The sequence below is a fragment of the Coenobita brevimanus genome, chromosome 95 (genome assembly GCF_032717465.1).
Source record: "Coenobita brevimanus isolate Jiangsu-jjx chromosome 95, ASM3271746v2, whole genome shotgun sequence".
Classification (NCBI taxonomy): Eukaryota; Metazoa; Arthropoda; class Malacostraca; order Decapoda; family Coenobitidae; genus Coenobita; species Coenobita brevimanus.
In genome coordinates this window covers 5,131,678-5,149,179 of record NC_137048.1, presented here as the reverse complement: position 1 = coordinate 5,149,179, position 17,502 = coordinate 5,131,678, and positions in this window count along the sequence as shown.

Below are 17,502 nucleotides of genomic sequence, written 5' to 3'. Positions count from 1 at the left end.
AGAGTGTGTGTAAGCGTGGTGGAGAATGGAGGGGAAGGGGGAAAACGAGGATGAGATCAAGGGATGGGGTGAAGGTATATATGAAAGAGTAGGAGGTGAGAGTTAGAGATAGAGCAACTGAACGGTAGCGGAGAGAGCGACAGGAAGGTGATTTGTTTGTGACTCTGTCTAACGGGATTAAGATGACTGGCTATAGATAGAGAGAATATTCTTCATGTACAGCTGTTTGAAGAATTTCATTTTTTTTTTTTTTAGACTGTTAAGCCTATAACTTTAACCATTTATCTGTGATGACGTATTTTCTCCTGTGTACTTTATCGCGAGATAGGTCATCATTACTAAAGACTTTTCGTGGTAAACAGGTCGATACTCATGCCATGTAAGAAGAAGATTTTGTCATCATTCGACTTGCCCTCCTCACTCAGAGAACATTTTACCCTAAATCACGGGTGGGATTAATTTCGTTCACGTTTCGTACATTAAGTAGTGTCATTTTATGGTGCAAACAAGGCCGTGCACACGGAGGAGGGTCGGTTTGGAGGGCATAACCCTCCACATTTGGAAAATAATGAAAAATTTAATTAAATAACAACGCAACTCATTAAATCAATTAAATCCTGTTAAGCATGTTACGACAGAAAAATAATAGAAAAAGTTAAAAAGTTCTACAAAATATAAGTTAATAAGGATAAGGTAGCAAGATCTTACCCCAGAATCCACTAGTTATAAGTCTCAGATAGCATATATTCTCAACTGGTGTACTTTGCTGTACTAAATATCTAGCTTTTAAAAGAGTTTAGAGTTCAAAGGGTTAACCTCATTAGCCTGAGGGAAGACTTTATTTATGTACTTGACACGTTTGGCTGCTTTAATTTAGTGGAGGAGAGTTTTTTTTTTTTTTTTTTTTTGTTTGTTAGAGGTGAGGGGTTCAGTGCAGCTTTTGTTAACCCCATGAACATGAAATGTTTTGTATTCTAAATAAAAAATCTAGAGGTAAGAAGAACAGATCAGGTCATCATGGTTAAAGGTAAGTGAAGTGCAGTAATTCTTTTTAGGACACATGTTTTGATGATCTGTTGTGCTATTCATTCCTTGGTAAATAATAATTCCTCAGTAAATTGCATAAAAATTGCACGGATAGATTAATCTTCGACTGCTACATGGAAATCAGTTAAGTGAGTTAGTTGTTAGGGCAAAGGTGTAATATTCTGAAACATCTCCCATATTTATAAGACTCCCTCTCTGAATTGCCTTAACTTCCTAGGTGGTCTGTCCATTGATATCCACATTGCTTTCACTACCAAGGTTTTTGTATAGTTCAGTATGTTGAAGGTTGGATTAAAACAAGAATGTGTCATGTTTCCATGGTTGTTCAGTCTGTATATGGATGGGGTTATAAAAGAGATACAAGGTCTCAGGTAGTGGGGTGTTCGTAGGAAACCCCAATTTCAGAAGGAAGAGGACAACGAACGTTGACGTCAGCAGCATTTTTATTCAAACGTTTCGACATTTAAAATCTTATATGTAGACCGTATGTCTGTGTTTTTTTCACTCGCACAATATTGTGTTTTTAGTGTTTTGACTTGATTTTATGTTTCCCATTTTTAGATGATGACATTTTAAATGTCGAAACGTTTGAATAAAGATGCTGCTCACGTCAACGCTCGTTGTCCTCTTCCTTCTGAGATACAAGGTAGGGCAGTGGATGTTGGAGCTGCCCTCGTGAGAGAGGACAGTGTTTGGAAACTCCTTGTACTGTTGTTTGCAGATGATATTGTGTTGTTAAGTGAAGTCGAAGTAGAGCTGGAAGGCTTGGTGGATGAGTTTGGGAGAGTGTGTAAGAAACGGAATCTGTAGGTGAATATAGGGAGGAATAAAGTGATGGTCTTCGAGAGAAGTGAAGTCAGTGAATGAACAGTGAGGTTGGATGGGGAGGAAATGGAGCATGTAAGTGCCTTTAAATACTTGTGCTTAGTGTGATAAGTAAAGATGGAAGTTTAGAGGATGAAGTGCTTGAAAGGGTGCAGCAGGGTAGAAAGGTTGCTGGTTCCTTTAAAGCAGTGATAAGAAACAGGGAAGTGGGCATGGAAGTGAAAAAGCTAGTACATGACAGTATTGTGATACTAACTCTAACGTATGGAAGTGAAGCTTGGACCTTGTTGGAGGGACAGAAGTCAAGAGTGAGAGCAGTGGAAATGAGTTATTTGAGAGGACCATGTGGAGTCACATGGAGAGACAGACTGACAAATGATGAAGTAAAGGTGCGTTGTGGTGTGGAAGTGGATGTGATAGGAAGCGTTAGGAGAAACACACTGAGGTGGTTTGGCCATGTGGATAGGATGGAGAGTGAGAGACTGACGAGGAGAGTGTATGTGAGTGAGGTGGAGGGGGGGAGAGGGAGGGGGAGGCCGAGGATGAGGTGGAGGGATGGAGTGGAGACGTATATTTGAGAGGGGGGTGTGAGCTGGGAGCAGGGCAGTGAAATGGCGGAGGACAGAGCGACATGGAGGCAATTTATTTGTGACCACCTCTAACGGGATAAAGGAGTCTGGTAATAGATAGATATATGGTATGTAAATTACCCCGAGTTTGTACCTTTTCAGTACTTTAGTTAGTTACAGTACCTAAGTTTACCGTATTGCGTTACTTGGTTTAGCGGATAATTACGGTGCTCCAGTCAGATTAAGCTTGTGCAAGTTTTTATCCAAGGGATGGTTGGGCTTTATTGCTCACGTAATGCAGCTCAAGGATGAGTGAGACTGGTCACTTTCATCTTAAATATCAAGACCAACTTGCCTAGTCCCGGGCTTCTACGCTCCTCATGGGGCAACACAGGATTAAATGATGAATGAATGAGTGAATGCAATAAAGTGAATAAGCTATGTTATGAAAAAAGTATTTGTTTCTCAAGCCACCCCCCCTTTCAAAAATCCTGCACACCACCCTGGAAGCAGATACCTACAGATAATAAAACGCCAGAAATTGTGAAAGAGCAGCTATAGAGTAAGGTGGGACAGGAAAGGAAAGTGAGGTTATTTTGGAGAATCTAAGTGAAAATTTAAAACTACCTATAGTTTCCTCTTTGCCATGTATAGCGCATGGTGAATATAGTAATTTGGAGCATAGCTGAAAAAATAATGAAGGGCAAGATGAAACAGAGCGGGAAACAGATATCGTCAGTAATAAGGGAGATCCAGATACAATCACTATTTTGTGTGTGTGTGTGTGTGTGTGTGTGCAAACTCTGATACACCAATTTTCTCTTTGGATTATTTCAGAGAGAATGAAGAGATTTAAAAAAACATATTCGACTTCATTTTGGTCTTTCTCCACGGTTTCCTACATACCATTCTTCTTATCTGCATAGCATCGGCTCTTATTAGATACAATAATCAAATCTCAGTTAATAATATATTTAAGGACTTTCAAGGCTCAGAAGTTCTGTGAACCTGGGTATCTAGTTGAAATATTATCGCCTCTTGCATAATATACGCATTTTACTCTAGTTCAGAAATTCATTCTTAGATTTTTAGTGGAAAAGTTTCTAGAGAAGGGAGAGAAGTTGTATGCGGCCTTGACGGATTTGGGGAAAGCATATGACAGGGTGGTTAGACAAGGATTCTGGAAGGTATTGAGAATATATGGAGCAGATGAGAAGTTGCTGATTGCTGTGAAGAATATGTATGAGGATGATAAGGCTGCAGTGCGTGTAGATAGTGAACTGAGTGAATTTTTCTATCTGAAGACTGGATTGAAAAAGGGATGTGTCATGTCTCCATGGTTGTTCAATCTGTTTATGAACTGGGTTATAAAAGAGATACAAGGTAGAACAGTGGATGTTGGAGCGGTCCCAATGAGAGAGGGCAATGTTTGAAAACTCCTTGTACTGTTGTCTGCTGATGATACTGTATTGTCAAGTGAAGACAAAGGGGAGCTGGAAGGCTTGATGGACGAGTTGGGAGTGTGTGTAAGAAACGGAATCTAAAGAATGTAGGGAAGAGTAAAGTTATTGTCTTCGAGAGAAGTGAAGTCAGTGAATGTACAATAAGGCTGGATGAGGAGGAAATGGAAAATGTGAGTGCATTTAAGTACTTGGGTAGTGTGATGAGTAAGGATGGAAGTTTATAGGGTGAAGTGCTTGAAAGGGTACAACAAGGAAGAATCGTTGCTTGTTCATTGAAAGCAGTGATATAAAACAGGGAAGTGAGCATGAAAGTGAAAAAATTACATGACAGTATTGTGATACCAACACTAACCTATGGAAGTGAAGCTCGGACCTTGCTGGATATACAGAAGTCAAGAATGAGAGCACTGAAAATAAGCTATTTGACAGGAGCCTGTGGAGTCGCATGGAGAGACAGACTGACAGATGAGGATGTGAAAGAGCGTGTCATTTGTTAGGTAAACCCGCACAGGAAAATACATTTTGTGATTTTTAAAATCAGTATAATGATAAACACTATGCAAACATAAGATAAAAAAACAACCTATATCACAATATCATCTAAATGGTTAGTCTGATGGGGTGAATGGACACCCCGGGGGGGGGGGTGGAGAGTGCCCCTCTCTCACTACAGCAGAGACAGGACTAAACCAATCATCGTTGCTCCCTCCCCTCACAGAATCAGAGGAGTACTGGAACGGAGAGAAATATTCGAATTACCGGCTAGAAAATATGAGCTTTTAAAAAATCTGGAGTGCCAAAACACCCCACCTGACTAAGGAAGGGTTATTGATACAGACAAAACGATTACACTTTCCTGTATCCAAATACTTAGTCATGTTGCCCTCGGCCTAAGTTACAATCTGGAGGCGTTTGGGCATGCTGTATGCTAAATTGTGAAGTATTCAGCATTTATCTCCTTGAACCACATGTTGGGAATCTCATCCACAAGGCGAAGCACTGACGAGGTCATGCATGTTGCAAGCTTGCCCTTCATATAATTCCACGCGTTTTTTATGGAATTATTATCTGGAGAGTTACCTGGCTAATCCAGCACTTCAGTGTCATGATCTGAGAGGAATATCATAACCTCTTTTACCTTGTGACATGAGGCAGAGTTCAGCATAAAATGTGCAGCCATAAATGTCATAAAATTGTAGGAGATGGTTGTTCTTCACCTGCATATACTGATCAGCATTCGCCAGCATGTTTTTAGGAAGGAAGTAGAGGCCTACCCTTCTCTCTTCCCCACTAAAACAATCCCACACAATTAAGCGATCACTGTACTTGCTCCTGTCATAGAACATCACCTTCCACTAGTATTCTGAGACCCATTTTTTTTTTTTTTTTTTTTTGCAAAGTCAAGGCCTTTCCGGCGATTTCTTTGATTTCTAGACTGGTAAACGTGACGGCAGGTTCATATCTTTCTGCATCTGGTGTTGGATGGTGTAAATAGCGAAACATTTTAGGAGCTTGGGGTGATTAACTTTGAGATGTGCAGTCGTAATACTAGGAGTTATAGGCACCTCAAGTCATAGGAGACTCTTTGTAGCCTTCGTTGTCTTGTTCTGTCATTCTGGGCGAGGTTTTTTTGGCGGGACAACATTTAGTGGGAGGCCAAGGGCATTCTCCTCAGTGACCTTTCTGACCAGCTGGTTCATCGTGCTATTTTTATTGGTAAGGATGTTCTGCCTCAAAGCGAGAATAAACGTTTTTCCTCCTTACTCTGGCCGGATGCACCCGTATCTAATCATTTCAGTGTACACAGTAACACCAAATACAGCTGGAAACAATATCCAACGCTTCTAGCTAGGAGTGAAATCTGTAGTACAATCTCATGTTCGGCTATTGGGTGACTGAGTTAGGCTCAAACACAGCGTTTACTTGCAGCAGGTCGAGAGTGAAGTCAGACAAAAATCGAGCTGATGTTATGGCGTGCATTGCAGTTGAAACTTGCCACTCCCGGTCGTTGCATTTTGAGGCAGAGCAGTCAGTTTCTTTTATGAGAATCGCCTAAATGCTTAATCATAGCTCTTTTCTTTAGGATATGGAAAATCAAACGTGAGGTGACTCAGGAGACATTATGAGATTACTCTGAACAAAGTCCGTGAGATAACAGTCAAGGATGTGGGTATCTAGGCTGTATTACTGTTTCATTTTTAATCTACAATAAAAGACTAAGATACCAGTGATAATATGATATGAGAACTCATGCCAAGCTGCACTCTTCTTATGAGGCTAAATTAATGAAGGTCTGCATGAGCCAAAGGGCAAGCCTCGTATGAGGTACAGTTTACATTGGTTATAAAGACAGTGATTCATGGAGGGTAAACTACCTTACAAAGGAGCAACCCGGATGGGTTCAACAAAGCATGGAAAGTACTTAGTTTAGTTACTGCAACTATTAAGGTCCTGTGTAGTCATTTTCCTAACTATGTAAATTTAATTGATCAATGCGTGAAAAATATGAATATAATCAAACATATTCTTAAGCGTACAATGTAAGACTACGAGTATTTGTCATCTGTTTCTATGATCAGTAGTATGAGAGTAGCTGCCAGACAAGTCACATTCAAATTAAATGGAATAGTTCAGTAAAAATATACAATCAGGAAAAATGATTTTTTACAAAATAATGTTATGAAGATTTGTTTATTGTAAAACCTGGTGAGGGTCATTTATGAATGTGACCCCGTACTTCATCACACCACTTAGATCCTCAGATTACTGAGATAAAATCAGCTGAGGTGGGAATGAAAGAATAGTACCTCCCCTGTGACTGTGACATTCCTGATGCATTTGTATTCAACTTTAACTATCCCTGATGCTTAAACAGTATACCAAACTTGAAATAGCCTGGTAGTTTAAAATGGATTTTGAACTTAAAAGAGAGAAATGAAGTCAAAATGTGTAGTGAGGCTTGTTGGCTGTAAATTACAGCATGAAGGTGCCTTGAAGTATTTACGTACCGGTACTGCGATGAGTAAGGATGGAAGTATGGAAGTTTCAAGGATTACTTGTATCAATGGGTACATCAGTGGAAAAAAGGCTTCTGGTTCAGTGAAAACAGTCGTAAGAAATAAGGAAGTGAGTGTGGAAGAAAAACAAAAGTCGTTGCATAACAGTATTCATGTGAAACATAGAGCCTGGTGGAAGGACACAAGGTTGGAGTAAGAGCAGCAGAAATATTTAAGAGGAAAATGTGGAATTTTATGTAGGGTCAAACAGACAACTGTGGAAGTGCAGGAGCGTTGCCATGTTGATGGAGATACGACTGAAAACCATAGGAAAAATAAGATGCTTCGACCATTTGGAGAGGATGAAGAACGAGAGGCTGACTTGAAGAGTGTGTGTAAGCGTGGTGGAGAATGGAGGGGAAGGGGGAAAACGAGGATGAGATCAAGGGATGGGGTGAAGGTATATATGAAAGAGTAGGAGGTGAGAGTTAGAGATAGAGCAACTGAACGGTAGCGGAGAGAGCGACAGGAAGGTGATTTGTTTGTGACTCTGTCTAACGGGATTAAGATGACTGGCTATAGATAGAGAGAATATTCTTCATGTACAGCTGTTTGAAGAATTTCATTTTTTTTTTTTTTTTAGACTGTTAAGCCTATAACTTTAACCATTTATCTGTGATGACGTATTTTCTCCTGTGTACTTTATCGCGAGATAGGTCATCATTACTAAAGACTTTTCGTGGTTAAAAGGACGATACTCATGCCATGTAAGAAGAAGATTTTGTCATCATTCGACTTGCCCTCCTCACTCAGAGAACATTTTACCCTAAATCACGGGTGGGATTAATTTCGTTCACGTTTCGTACATTAAGTAGTGTCATTTTATGGTGCAAACAAGGCCGTGCACACGGAGGAGGGTCGGTTTGGAGGGCATAACCCCCTCCACATTTGGAAAATAATGAAAAAATTTAATTAAATAACAACGCAACTCATTAAATCAATTAAATCCTGTTAAGCATGTTACTACATAGAAAAATAATAGAAAAAGTTAAAAAGTTCTACAAAATATAAGTTAATAAGGATAAGGTAGCAAGATCTTACCCCAGAATCCACTAGTTATAAGTCTCAGATAGCATATATTCTCAACTGGTGTACTTTGCTGTACTAAATATCTAGCTTTTAAAAGAGTTTAGAGTTCAAAGGGTTAACCTCATTAGCCTGAGGGAAGACTTTATTTATGTACTTGACACGTTTGGCTGCTTTAATTTAGTGGAGGAGAGTTTTTTTTTTTTTTTTTTTTTTTTTTTTTTGTTAGAGGTGAGGGGTTCAGTGCAGCTTTTGTTAACCCCATGAACATGAAATGTTTTGTATTCTAAATAAAAAATCTAGAGGTAAGAAGAACAGATCAGGTCATCATGGTTAAAGGTAAGTGAAGTGCAGTAATTCTTTTTAGGACACATGTTTTGATGATCTGTTGTGCTATTCATTCCTTGGTAAATAATAATTCCTCAGTAAATTGCATAAAAATTGCACGGATAGATTAATCTTCGACTGCTACATGGAAATCAGTTAAGTGAGTTAGTTGTTAGGGCAAAGGTGTAATATTCTGAAACATCTCCCATATTTATAAGACTCCCTCTCTGAATTGCCTTAACTTCCTAGGTGGTCTGTCCATTGATATCCACATTGCTTTCACTACCAAGGTTTTTGTATAGTTCAGTATGTTGAAGGTTGGATTAAAACAAGAATGTGTCATGTTTCCATGGTTGTTCAGTCTGTATATGGATGGGGTTATAAAAGAGATACAAGGTCTCAGGTAGTGGGGTGTTCGTAAGAAACCCCATTTTCAGAAGGAAGAGGACAACGAACGTTGACTTGAGCAGCATTTTTATTCAAACATTTCGACATTTAAAATCTCATATGTAGACCGTATGTCTGTGTGTTTTTTTCACTCGCACAATATTGTGTTTTTAGTGTTTTGACTTGATTTTATGTTTCCCATTTTTAGATCACTGATGATGACATTTTAAATGTCGAAACGTTTGAATAAAGATGCTGCTCACGTCAACGCTCGTTGTCCTCTTCCTTCTGAGATACAAGGAAGGGCAGTGGATGTTGGAGCTGCCCTCGTGAGAGAGGACAGTGTTTGGAAACTCCTTGTACTGTTGTTTGCAGATGATATTGTGTTGTTAAGTGAAGTCGAAGTAGAGCTGGAAGGCTTGGTGGATGAGTTTGGGAGAGTGTGTAAGAAACGGAATCTGTAGGTGAATATAGGGAGGAATAAAGTGATGGTCTTCGAGAGAAGTGAAGTCAGTGAATGAACAGTGAGGTTGGATGGGGAGGAAATGGAGCATGTAAGTGCCTTTAAATACTTTGCTTAGTGTGATAAGTAAAGATGGAAGTTTAGAGGATGAAGTGCTTGAAAGGGTGCAGCAGGGTAGAAAGGTTGCTGGTTCCTTTAAAGCAGTGATAAGAAACAGGGAAGTGGGCATGGAAGTGAAAAAGCTAGTACATGACAGTATTGTGATACTAACTCTAACGTATGGAAGTGAAGCTTGGACCTTGTTCGAGGGACAGAAGTCAAGAGTGAGAGCAGTGGAAATGAGTTATTTGAGAGGACCATGTGGAGTCACATGGAGAGACAGACTGACAAATGATGAAGTAAAGGTGCGTTGTGGTGTGGAAGTGGATGTGATAGGAAGCGTTAGGAGAAACACACTGAGGTGGTTTGGCCATGTGGATAGGATGGAGAGTGAGAGACTGACGAGGAGAGTGTATGTGAGTGAGGTGGAGGGGGGGAGAGGGAGGGGGAGGCCGAGGATGAGGTGGAGGGATGGAGTGGAGACGTATATTTGAGAGGGGGTTGTGAGCTGGGAGCAGGGCAGTGAAATGGCGGAGGACAGAGCGACATGGAGGCAATTTATTTGTGACCACCTCTAACGGGATAAAGGAGTCTGGTAATAGATAGATATATGGTATGTAAATTACCCCGAGTTTGTACCTTTTCAGTACTTTAGTTAGTTACAGTACCTAAGTTTACCGTATTGCGTTACTTGGTTTAGCGGATAATTACGGTGCTCCAGTCAGATTAAGCTTGTGCAAGTTTTTATCCAAGGGATGGTTGGGCTTCATTGCTCACGTAATGCAGCTCAAGGATGAGTGAGACTGGTCACTTTCATCTTAAATATCAAGACCAACTTGCCTAGTCCCGGGCTTCTACGCTCCTCATGGGGCAACACAGGATTAAATGATGAATGAATGAGTGAATGCAATAAAGTGAATAAGCTATGTTATGAAAAAAGTATTTGTTTCTCAAACCACCCCCCCTTTCAAAAATCCTACACACCACCCTGGAAGCAGATACCTACAGATAATAAAACGCCAGAAATTGTGAAAGAGCAGCTATAGAGTAAGGTGGGACAGGAAAGGAAAGTGAGGTTATTTTGGAGAATCTAAGTGAAAATTTAAAACTACCTATAGTTTCCTCTTTGCCATGTATAGCGCATGGTGAATATAGTAATTTGGAGCATAGCTGAAAAAATAATGAAGGGCAAGATGAAACAGAGCGGGAAACAGATATCGTCAGTAATAAGGGAGATCCAGATACAATCACTATTTTGTGTGTGTGTGTGTGTGTGTGTGTGTGTGTGTGTGTGTGTGTGTGTGTGTGTGCAAACTCTGATACACCAATTTTCTCTTTGGATTATTTCAGAGAGAATGAAGATATTTAAGAAAAACATATTCGACTTCATTTTGGTCTTTCTCCACGGTTTCCTACATTCCATTCTTCTTATCTGCATAGCATCGGCTCTTATTAGATACAATAATCAAGTCTCAGTTAATAATATATTTAAGGACTTTCAAGGCTCAGAAGTTCTGTGAACCTGGGTATCTAGTTGAAATATTATCGCCTCTTGCATAATATGCGCATTTTACTCTAGTTCAGAAATTCATTCTTAGATTTTTAGTGGAAAAGTTTCTAGAGAAGGGAGAGAAGTTGTATGCGGCCTTGACGGATTTGGGGAAAGCATATGACAGGGTGGTTAGACAAGGATTCTGGAAGGTATTGAGAATATATGGAGCAGATGAGAAGTTGCTGATTGCTGTGAAGAATATGTATGAGGATGATAAGGCTGCAGTGCGTGTAGATAGTGAACTGAGTGAATTTTTCTATCTGAAGACTGGATTGAAAAAGGGATGTGTCATGTCTCCATGGTTGTTCAATCTGTTTATGAACTGGGTTATAAAAGAGATACAAGGTAGAACAGTGGATGTTGGAGCGGTCCCAATGAGAGAGGGCAATGTTTGAAAACTCCTTGTACTGTTGTCTGCTGATGATACTGTATTGTCAAGTGAAGACAAAGGGGAGCTGGAAGGCTTGATGGACGAGTTGGGAGTGTGTGTAAGAAACGGAATCTAAAGAATGTAGGGAAGAGTAAAGTTATTGTCTTCGAGAGAAGTGAAGTCAGTGAATGTACAATAAGGCTGGATGAGGAGGAAATGGAAAATGTGAGTGCATTTAAGTACTTGGGTAGTGTGATGAGTAAGGATGGAAGTTTATAGGGTGAAGTGCTTGAAAGGGTACAACAAGGAAGAATCGTTGCTTGTTCATTGAAAGCAGTGATATAAAACAGGGAAGTGAGCATGAAAGTGAAAAAATTACATGACAGTATTGTGATACCAACACTAACCTATGGAAGTGAAGCTCGGACCTTGCTGGATATACAGAAGTCAAGAATGAGAGCACTGAAAATAAGCTATTTGACAGGAGCCTGTGGAGTCGCATGGAGAGACAGACTGACAGATGAGGATGTGAAAGAGCGTGTCATTTGTTAGGTAAACCCGCACAGGAAAATACATTTTGTGATTTTTAAAATCAGTATAATGATAAACACTATGCAAACATAAGATAAAAAAAAACAATCTATATCACAATATCATCTAAATGGTTAGTCTGATGGGGTGAATGGACACCCCGGGGGGGGGGGAGAGTGCCCCTCTCTCACTACAGCAGAGACAGGACTAAACCAATCATCGTTGCTCCCTCCCCTCACAGAATCAGAGGAGTACTGGAACGGAGAGAAATATTCGAATTACCGGCTAGAAAATATGAGCTTTTAAAAAAATCTGGAGTGCCAAAACACCCCACCTGACTAAGGAAGGGTTATTGATACAGACAAAACGATTACACTTTCCTGTATCCAAATACTTAGTCATGTTGCCCTCGGCCTAAGTTACAATCTGGAGGCGTTTGGGCATGCTGTATGCTAAATTGTGAAGTATTCAGCATTTATCTCCTTGAACCACATGTTGGGAATCTCATCCACAAGGCGAAGCACTGACGAGGTCATGCATGTTGCAAGCTTGCCCTTCATATAATTCCACGCGTTTTTTATGGAATTATTATCTGGAGAGTTACCTGGCTAATCCAGCACTTCAGTGTCATGATCTGAGAGGAATATCATAACCTCTTTTACCTTGTGACATGAGGCAGAGTTCAGCATAAAATGTGCAGCCATAAATGTCATAAAATTGTAGGAGATGGTTGTTCTTCACCTGCATATACTGATCAGCATTCGCCAGCATGTTTTTAGGAAGGAAGTAGAGGCCTACCCTTCTCTCTTCCCCACTAAAACAATCCCACACAATTAAGCGATCACTGTACTTGCTCCTGTCATAGAACATCACCTTCCACTAGTATTCTGAGACCCATTTTTTTTTTTTTTTTGCAAAGTCAAGGCCTTTCCGGCGATTTCTTTGATTTCTAGACTGGTAAACGTGACGGCAGGTTCATATCTTTCTGCATCTGGTGTTGGATGGTGTAAATAGCGAAACATTTTAGGAGCTTGGGGTGATTAACTTTGAGATGTGCAGTCGTAATACTAGGAGTTATAGGCACCTCAAGCCATAGGAGACTCTTTGTAGCCTTCGTTGTCTTGTTCTGTCATTCTGGGCGAGGTTTTTTTGGCGGGACAACATTTAGTGGGAGGCCAAGGGCATTCTCCTCAGTGACCTTTCTGACCAGCTGGTTCATCGTGCTATTTTTATTGGTAAGGATGTTCTGCCTCAAAGCGAGAATAAACGTTTTTCCTCCTTACTCTGGCCGGATGCACCCGTATCTAATCATTTCAGTGTACACAGTAACACCAAATACAGCTGGAAACAATATCCAACGCTTCTAGCTAGGAGTGAAATCTGTAGTACAATCTCATGTTCGGCTATTGGGTGACTGAGTTAGGCTCAAACACAGCGTTTACTTGCAGCAGGTCGAGAGTGAAGTCAGACAAAAATCGAGCTGATGTTATGGCGTGCATTGCAGTTGAAACTTGCCACTCCCAGTCGTTGCATTTTGAGGCAGAGCAGTCAGTTTCTTTTATGAGAATCGCCTAAATGCTTAATCATAGCTCTTTTCTTTAGGATATGGAAAATCAAACGTGAGGTGACTCAGGAGACATTATGAGATTACTCTGAACAAAGTCCGTGAGATAACAGTCAAGGATGTGGGTATCTAGGCTGTATTACTGTTTCATTTTTAATCTACAATAAAAGACTAAGATACCAGTGATAATATGATATGAGAACTCATGCCAAGCTGCACTCTTCTTATGAGGCTAAATTAATGAAGGTCTGCATGAGCCAAAGGGCAAGCCTCGTATGAGGTACAGTTTACATTGGTTATAAAGACAGTGATTCATGGAGGGTAAACTACCTTACAAAGGAGCAACCTGGATGGGTTCAACAAAGCATGGAAAGTACTTAGTTTAGTTACTGCAACTATTAAGGTCCTATGTAGTCATTTTCCTAACTATGTAAATTTAATTGATCAATGCGTGAAAAATATGAATATAATCAAACATATTCTTAAGCGTACAATGTAAGACTACGAGTATTTGTCATCTGTTTCTATGATCAGTAGTATGAGAGTAGCTGCCAGACAAGTCACATTCAAATTAAATGGAATAGTTCAGTAAAAATATACAATCAGGAAAAATGATTTTTTACAAAATAATGTTATGAAGATTTGTTTATTGTAAAACCTGGTGAGGGTCATTTATGAATGTGACCCCGTACTTCATCACACCACTTAGATCCTCAGATTACTGAGATAAAATCAGCTGAGGTGGGAATGAAACAACAGTACCTCCCCTGTGACTGGTGAGTACACATGTAACTGACCTGAACTAAATTTATTTTGTGTGTGTGTGTGTGTGTGTGTGTATGTGTGTGTGTGTGTGTGCGGAAGACTCTGCACAAAGATATTAGAGTTAAAACATTCCTGATACATTTGTATTCAACTTTAACTATCCCTGATGCTTAAACAGTATACCAAACTTGAAATAGCCTGGTGGTTTAAAATGGATTTTTAACTTAAAAGAGAGAAATGAAGTCAAAATGTGTAGTGAGGCTTGTTGGCTGTAAACTACAGCATGAAGGTGCCTTGAAGTATTTACGTACCGGTACTGCGATGAGTAAGGATGGAAGTTTGGAAGTTTCAAGGATTACTTGTATCAATGTGTACATCAGTGGAAAAAAGGCTTCTGGTTCAATGAAAACAGTCATAAGAAATAAGGAAGTGAGTGTGGAAGAAAAACAAAAGTCGTTGCATAACATTATTCATGTGAAACATAGAGCCTGGTGGAAGGACATAAGTTAGGAGTAAGAGCAGCAGAAATATTAAAGAGGAAAATGTGGAATTTTATGAAGGGTCAAACAGACAACTGTGGAAGTGCAGGAGCGTTGCTATGTTGATGGAGATACGACTGAAAACCATAGGAAAAATAAGATGCTTCAACCATTTGGAGAGGATGAAGAACGAGAGGCTGACTTGAAGAGTGTGTGTAAGCGTGGTGGTGAATGGAGGGGAAGGGGGAAAACGAGGATGAGATCAAGGGATGGAGTGATGGTATATATGAAAGAGTAGGGGCTGAGAGTTAGAGATAGAGCAACTGAACGGAAGCGGAGAGAGCGACAGGAAGTTGATTTGTTTATGGCTCTGTCTAACGGGATTAAGATGACTGGCTATAGATAGAGAGAATATTCTTCATGTACAGCTGTTTGAAGAATTTCATTTTTTTTTTTTTTTTAGACTGTTAAGCCTATAACTTTAACCATTTATCTGTGATGACGTATTTTCTCCTGTGTACTTTATCGCGAGATAGGTCATCATTACTAAAAACTTTTCGTGGTTAAAAGGACGATACTCATGCCATGTAAGAAGAAGATTTTATCAACATTCCTCTTGCCCTCCTCACTCAGAGAACATTTTACCCTAAATCACGGGTGGGATTAATTTCGTTCACGTTTCGTACATTAAGTAGTGTCATTTTATGGTGCAAACAAGGCCGTGCACACGGGGGAGGGGCGGTTTGGGGGGCATAACCCCCTCCACATTTGGAAAATAATGAAAAAATTTAATGAAATAACAACGCAACTCATTAAATCAATTAAATCCTGTTAAGCATGTTACTACATAGAAAAATAATAGAAAAAGTTAAAAAGTTCTACAAAATATAAGTTAATAAGGATAAGGTAGCAAGATCTTACCCCAGAATCCACTAGTTATAAGTCTCAGATAGCATATATTCTCAACTGGTGTACTTTGCTGTACTAAATATCTAGCTTTTAAAAGAGTTTAGAGCTCAAAGGGTTAACTCCATTAGCCTGAGGGAAGACTTTATTTATGTACTTGACACGTTTGGCTGCTTTAATTTAGTGGAGGAGAGTTTTTTTTTTTTTTTTTTTTTTTTTTTTTTTTTAGAGGGGTGGGGTTAAGTGCAGGTTTTTTTAACCCCATGAACATGAAATGTTTTGTATTCTAAATAAAAAATCTAGAGGTAAGAAGAACAGATCAGGACATCATGGTTAAAGGTAAGTGAAGTGCAGTTATTCTTTTTAGGACACATGTTTTGATGATCTGTTGTGCTATTCATTCCTTGGTAAATAATAATTCCTCAGTAAATTGCATAAAAATTGCACGGATAGATTAATCTTCGACTGCTACATGGAAATCAGTTAAGTGAGTTAGTTGTTAGGGCAAAGGTGTAATATTCTGAAACATCTCCCATATTTATAAGACTCCCTCCCTGAATTGCCTTAACTTCCTAGGTGGTCTGTCCATTGATATCCACATTGCTTTCACTACCATGGTTCTTGTATAGTTCAGTATGTTGAAGGTTGGATTAAAACAAGAACGTGTCATGTTTCCATGGTTGTTCAGTCTGTATATGGATGGGGTTATAAAAGAGATACAAGGTCTCAGGTAGTGAGGTGTTCGTAGGAAACCCCAATTTCAGAAGGAAGAGGACAACGAACGTTGACGTCAGCAGCATTTTTATTCAAACGTTTCGACATTTAAAATCTTATATGTAGACCGTATGTCTGTGTTTTTTTCACTCGCACAATATTGTGTTTTTAGTGTTTTGACTTGATTTTATGTTTCCCATTTTTAGATGATGACATTTTAAATGTCGAAACGTTTGAATAAAGATGCTGCTCACGTCAAAGCTCGTTGTCCTCTTCCTTCTGAGATACAAGGTAGGGCAGTGGATGTTGGAGCTGCCCTCGTGAGAGAGGGCAGTGTTTGGAAACTCCTTGTACTGTTGTTTGCAGATGATATTGTGTTGTTAAGTGAAGTCGAAGTAGAGCTGGAAGGCTTGGTGGATGAGTTTGGGAGAGTGTGTAAGAAACGGAATCTGAAGGTGAATATAGGGAGGAATAAAGTGATGGTCTTCGAGAGAAGTGAAGTCAGTGAATGAACAGTGAGGTTGGATGGGGAGGAAATGGAGCATGTAAGTGCCTTTAAATACTTTGCTTAGTGTGATAAGTAAAGATGGAAGTTTAGAGGATGAAGTGCTTGAAAGGGTGCAGCAGGGTAGAAAGGTTGCTGGTTCCTTTAAAGCAGTGATAAGAAACAGGGAAGTGAGCATGGAAGTGAAAAAGCTAGTACATGACAGTATTGTGATACTAACTCTAACGTATGGAAGTGAAGCTTGGACCTTGTTGGAGGGACAGAAGTCAAGAGTGAGAGCAGTGGAAATGAGTTATTTGAGAGGACCATGTGGAGTCACATGGAGAGACAGACTGACAAATGATGAAGTAAAGGTGCGTTGTGGTGTGGATGTGGATGTGATAGGAAGCGTTAGGAGAAACACACTGAGGTGGTTTGGCCATGTGGATAGGATGGAGAGTGAGAGACTGACGAGGAAAGTGTATGTGAGTGAGGTGGAAGGGGGGAGAGGGAGGGGGAGGCCGAGGATGAGATGGAGGGATGGAGTGGAGACGTATATTTGAGAGGGGGTTGTGAGCTGGGAGCAGGGCAGTGAAATGGCGGAGGACAGAGCGACATGGAGGCAATTTGTTTGTGACCACCTCTAACGGGATAAAGGAGTCTGGTAATAGATAGATAGATGGTATGTAAATTATCCCGAGTTTGTACCTTTTCAGTACTTTAGTCAGTTACAGTTCCTAAGTTTACCGTATTCCGTTACTTGGTTTAGCGGATAATTACGGTGCTCCAATCAGATTAAGCTTGTGCAAGTTTTTATCCAAGGGATGGTTGGGCTTTATTGCTCACGTAATGCAGCTCAGGGATGAGTGAGACTG